This window comes from Gossypium arboreum, chromosome 9 (assembly GCF_025698485.1).
Source record: "Gossypium arboreum isolate Shixiya-1 chromosome 9, ASM2569848v2, whole genome shotgun sequence".
In the NCBI taxonomy this organism is placed as follows: domain Eukaryota; kingdom Viridiplantae; phylum Streptophyta; class Magnoliopsida; order Malvales; family Malvaceae; genus Gossypium; species Gossypium arboreum.
The window spans coordinates 67,849,057-67,855,056 of NC_069078.1; the positions used below are offsets into that span (position 1 = coordinate 67,849,057).

At 29.6% G+C, this 6,000-nt stretch overlaps 1 long non-coding RNA gene across 1 annotated transcript; it reads right to left on the bottom strand.

Annotated features, from left to right (window-relative positions):
- Nucleotides 1–372: 372 nt before the first annotated feature.
- On the bottom strand, nucleotides 373–1,382 carry LOC128280520 (uncharacterized). Its single transcript, XR_008270609.1, has 2 exons — nucleotides 1,203–1,382; nucleotides 373–859 (listed from the first exon to the last, which is right to left on the bottom strand). It is a non-coding gene; the product is annotated as an uncharacterized LOC128280520 (long non-coding RNA).
- Between the last annotated feature and the right edge of the window lie 4,618 nt (nucleotides 1,383–6,000).

The following is a 6,000-nucleotide window of genomic DNA, read 5'->3' on the forward strand; positions in this document are numbered from 1 at the left end:
GCCACGTCGGGTAAGGCATTTTTGGTCTGGGATCGGCTCGGTCTGATTCACAAAAGGATAAAAAAATCTACTATTTTTTGTTGTTTTAATGCTATTTTCTTGTTGTTTTTTTCCCTATTTTGCTACTATTTCACTATCATGTTACTATTATTTTGTTGTTATTGTTTAGATATTGTATAACACTTGTTTTATTATTAATTTTGTTATTATTTTAGAGGCATTTACTTGTTAAGTTGCATCTATCTTAGTGTTATTTAAGTATACATATTTCTTAAAATTTATTTTCAATTTGTTTGGAAATATTTATTTTAATATTTTTAGTGTAATAGCCCAAATTTAACCGGGCTAAAAACAGTAATTAAAAGGGATAAATAAATAAATATACATTTATTAAACAGTCCAAGTCCATGTTACAAAGCCCAAACAATGGGCCCAAAATCAAACATCTCAGACCCATTTACCCGGATACTACCCAGCAGGCCTAAAGCTACCCAGTGGACCCACTTACAACCTTAACCCGTTTACACCCTGGACCCATTACAATTATAACCTTAACCCAAATACACCCAAAGCCCAAACCTAAAACAGACCCAAACTCTCAGAGGCCCAAAATTTAGAAGCATTCTATTAGAGTTAGAAACCCTAGCCCTCTCCTCGCGCCGCAAGGAGTTTCTAGAAGCTTCGGGCACTTCAAATGGCGTGGCTTTTCATCTCAATCGTCGCCACCAAGCACGCCGTGACTTCTCGACTCTGCCATCATATGTCACGCCACCATCGACGCACAAGACACGGCCAGAATCTGGCGTTGGCTCCATTAGCGCGCAGACATCAGTGATCGAGCGAGATTCTCGTGGATTACCTGCGAACAAAAGAGAAAACAAAGATAGAAAATCAAGGCAAAATATGGAAAGAAATCTTTGATTTCTTTCCTAAAACATAACAGCCTAAGGCTATAAATCTTTCTTCAAATCTATAAACAAGAGGGATTTTTATACACAATAGAACAGAAAACAAAAATACAGAGATAAAGATTTACTAGCAGTTGTATCCATTTAAAGCAGAAGAAATATAAAACAGTTCCTTTTTGATTTCTTACGGTAATCAAATCATTCTTTTATTTTTTTTATTCACCTATTTGTTTTCTGACCTTAATACACGGATTTGAGTAATAATAAAAGAAAATAAAAGAAAAGGGAGGTTACTTGATGATTGGCGAAGGAAAAGAAGGTTTTTTCGAACCCTAGCCACCGTGCGCGGTGGTCCTTAGGGCAGCGTGTGGGCGCGTGAGGCCGACGACCGGGGCGAGGCCTACGGAGGCCAGAGCCCGGAGCTTCTCTCCTCTCTCTCTCTCTTTCAGAGAAAATTTTAGGTTTTTTAAATCGAGTTTCAAATGAGTTTAAGGCTGAGAAGTTGGCTTATATAGCCTTGACAAAGCAACATCGTTTCATGGCCCCAGGATCCACGCGTTGACCCGATTACTTGGGGAGGATCTGCGTGTTTTTTGAGGATTGGGTTAATTACCCAATTGATCCTTCTATCCTTTTTTGTGTTTACAATTAAGTTTTATTTTATTTATGATTTAACCCTAATATTTTGTCTCAGTTGTGATTTAATCCCTGAAGTAGCTGCTTTAAGTCCAAGTTTAAAACGCAGTCATTTTGGGAATAGGGAAATTTGCCCAATGAGTCCCTTTTGTTTTGCGCGCGTTTTAATTAGGACCTAAATTCAGTTCTACTTCTTTTGAATTCGCCTAGTAATTTTGCTGAGCTTTAAATTTAGCCCTATATATTTATTTTTATTATTATATATATATATATTTCATATATTGTAATTTGTTTTTTAACCTTACTTTTATATTATATATTGTAAAATTATTTTATTATATATATTAATATTATTTATTATCTATTATTTTTCACAAATTATTATTATTTTGCATCATTATTTTATTATTATTATTATATTTTTACTTGTATTATATATATTTATAAATTATTTATATATATTGTTTTTACATATATACTTTCATTATTTTATATTATCTATATTATATTTCTTATTTCCTATATATTTAAATTATATTTTATTATATAACATTTATTATATTTTTATTTTTATTCTATATTACTTATTAATTTTCTTTTTTTTATATATGTTATGTATATCATATATATTATTTATGTTTATATTATTCATTATATTATTCATAATTTTAAAATTTGTAAATTAAATTATATTTTTAACTCAATTATACTCATATTAAATTATTAATTAATTATTTATTATGTATTATTTTATTTTAAATAATATTTTTTTATATTATGTGTTGTTTTATAAGTTCTTTTACATGCTTTTAAACCAATATATTTTATATATATAATTATTATTCTTTTATAAATATTTTGTTAATATATATATTGTATATTAAATAATATTTTAAAATTATTATTAAATATCATATTTTATTTATGTTATATGTATATTTTGTTAACAATTGCTCATTTCATTTTATTTTTATATTGCATATATCTTGTGCTAAATGTCATTTTATATTTATTATTTGATATTACATTTTATGAACATGTACATTGATATTGTATTACTTTGTTGTATACTATGCATTGTTTTTAATTATTACTTTGAATGTTTGTATGTTTTGTTTATTCATTTTCAATATATACTATGTATATCTTTGTATGCATTTGCTATGTGTATTATTTTTATATGTATGTATCTAGTATACGATTTTTGTATTATTGCCATTGTATCGTTTAAATGCATGTTTTGTTCATTTTTAATTGCAATATTCTATTCCATAATGATAATGTGATTTCTCATGCATTAATTAAAAACAAAATTCCAAAGTTTTCAAAAAAGGTAAAAAGGCAATGCTTGGTGTTTAGGAATTTCAAGAAAAGTAGTGCCCTAACTTATTGGGTTACGAATTTTCTCGTTGAGTTCGAATAATCAAGTACCCTTCTAAGTTTTTAAAGGTTTTCTAAATGCAAGCCACTGTCTTGGAATTTCAAAGCAATATGTCCTAACTTATTGGATATGGCGTTTTGTTGTTTCGAGATAAGGATTTCCAAAAAGGCTAACTTAGTGTCAATACTTTGATACGAGTGAACCCCCAATTTTCAAAATCAAAGTATTTTAAAGAGGACTACATCTTAAATTTTTTGAATTTCCGACATTAAAGACACTTGATAATCAATTAGGTACCAATTTTAGGGCGTAACGAGGGTGCTAACCCTTCCTCGTACGTAACCGGCTCCCGAACCTGTTTTCTGATTTTGTAGACCAAAACTAATGATTTCAAAACAAAATGTTTTAAAGGTGATCTAATCGCACCTAAAAAGATTGGTGGCGACTCCCATTTTCGTTTTTTTAAGTCGATTCCCATTTTCCAAAACTCGATTTAAAAATGGTTTCGACATTTAGTATTTTTGATGTATTATATATATTTAAAAATTATATAAAAATATTTAAAAAATTAATACAGACAGGCCGGGCCCGAATTTTGAAAAATTTTTTGGTCCTTCTTTAATACCTAAACCATCATTTTCATCCCATTTTACTCCAAAAATTACTCGCGTTTAATAAGAATATGCCGCATGTTCTTGGCAACTTTTTTTTTTCTTTTAGAGTAAATTGAAACAAAAATAATAGTAGAAATACTAAGGTTGGGAAAAATTATATATATAAAAACAATTTAATTTAAAATTAATAACATAAACTGATTTAAAATATACCTCTTCCATTAAAATATTAATGTGTCACAACTTCTCTATAAAAACAGTCCATAGAAGGGATGCATAAAAGATTTAGAATCCCAATGCCATGGTTCAAGGTTTGTAAAATGTTGGTTGTTGAGTATTCTGGTTGCTTAAACTAATATCCATCTTCATATTATTTAGTAAAATAATAAGAAAAGCAATAGCTTATAATTAATTATGAAAGTCGATTAGTTCCTCTTACTAGCTAGTTGTATATTTTATAAAATTAATTGATTCATCTTTAGTTAATGTGTAAGTTGTTGTTTCCTCCTTAAATTATTAACACAAAAGAAACCCATTATTATATGATGATCCTCATGTGCATAAATTACTCAATTTTATTATTTTTAACTATCACAATCCCTTCATGTGGTGCAACTTTATCCTAACATTATATAATATAATTTTGGTTAAATTATATTAGTGATTACTCAATTATTGGTATCTTTCTTTTTGTTAGTTAATTATTAAAATTACAAAATAGTCACTTAAGCTATTCAACTTTTTTTATCACCCGCTATTAAATAATTAACGAGGTAAATATATAATTCTTAAATTTAAATATTCATTCCTATATTCAAATAAAATATACTTTTTGATTGGGATAATATAATTTTTTGGCCTGACAACTAGGTTTATTTTGATACTTATATTTTTTCTTGGTCCACTTTTATTTTTAAACTTGACAATTAGATCCGTTTTGGTCTCTAAAATTGGATTCTGTCAAGATTTGATCATGCGACCGGTGTTATTGAAACAAAATTGAATTGAGAATTGATCGATATAATTGCCCAAACAAAAAGGTTGAACTGATTGACTTGAAAAACTGTTTAAAATTGGTAAAAATTGAAAATTGAGACAAAAATTGACAGTTGAACCAATTTAACAAAAATTCTTTTTTAACGAATGGCCTGACTTATCCAAAAGTCAATCCAATTATTAAAATAATGATAGTGGCACTCTGAGATTGAACCACAGTTGATAATACTCTAAAATGACGTATTTTTATATATTAATCATGTGTTTATTTTGAGCTTGAGCCTACTAATTTGAGCTATTTATGTCTTTTTATCTTTTAGGGACTAAATTGGAGGCGAAAAGTAAATTCAAGGGAAAAAGCGTCAATTTGGAGATTAAATGGGCCAATATGCAACGTGGGACAAATATGGTGCCAGAAGTGCGAACATGGAAGGCACAAGGACTTAAAAGCAAATAGAAGAGATTTTATTTTGGAAGACTCTATTTTCTTTTATTCTATTAGGATAATTAATATTAAGATAATTATTAGGATTATTCAAATTTAGGATTTTATTTTAATTATCTTTGTTTATCTTTAATTAAATGTATTTATCTTTTTAGAATTTAAGTTCAATTAGACTATCTCCCTAGCACTATAAATAGGGGGTAAAGTGACTCTATTTGAAGGATCTTTTTCTGTAAATACTCTCCCCTAAAAGTCTTTTGTTCTTTCATATTTCTTTTCAATAAAATTTCTTTTTCCATATTTTTATTTATTTGCTTTCCCTCCATTATCATGAGCCACTAAAAAACCCTTCTAGCCAAAAGTTGTCAATATTTCCCCAAAAAGGGTTCTTGAGGCCTAGAATCCGTACTTAGCCTTCTCGCCAAGTATTCATCGTTTCAAGACTTCTGGTGGCGCTTCCGTCCATGGCCCTTAAGAAGTAAGCTTTTCAGCATATACAAAGGCGGCCGCTTTGTATGTTTTGGAAGGACTGCATAGTCGGTTCGTTAACTTACTGCGTCAAAGGTTGGCGAGCCAAAGAGACAAAATGGCATGGGATTCGCCATTGAGAAGCGTTGATCTAGCATAGATTACTGGCTAGAGTCAGGTTCCCTAAAAATCGTAAATCTAATCTTTGGAGCTGGTGGTCGTAGGCGTCCTCTTCCACTATAACTGGCTTACTTGAGTCGAGAAGGATCATCCAAAAGCCAAGGATTGAGCCCAATGAGGAATGAGACAACCGGAGGCTGGAACTTTCCCATAAGAATTTCTTTTCTCTTAAAACTCTCTTTATTATTTTTATTATTTTCGTAATCATAATTTCAGTAAACTTTAAATTCTGTTTTTATTTTATTTTCGCTTCCAAAATCAATTCTTAAATTCTGTTTTTTATTTTTTTTTCCAGGAACGCAGGTTTTCTTGGGCACGATTCTGCCCAGGATTTCAAGAGACAAGCATTCGTATAATCTGGTCCCTGAGGAT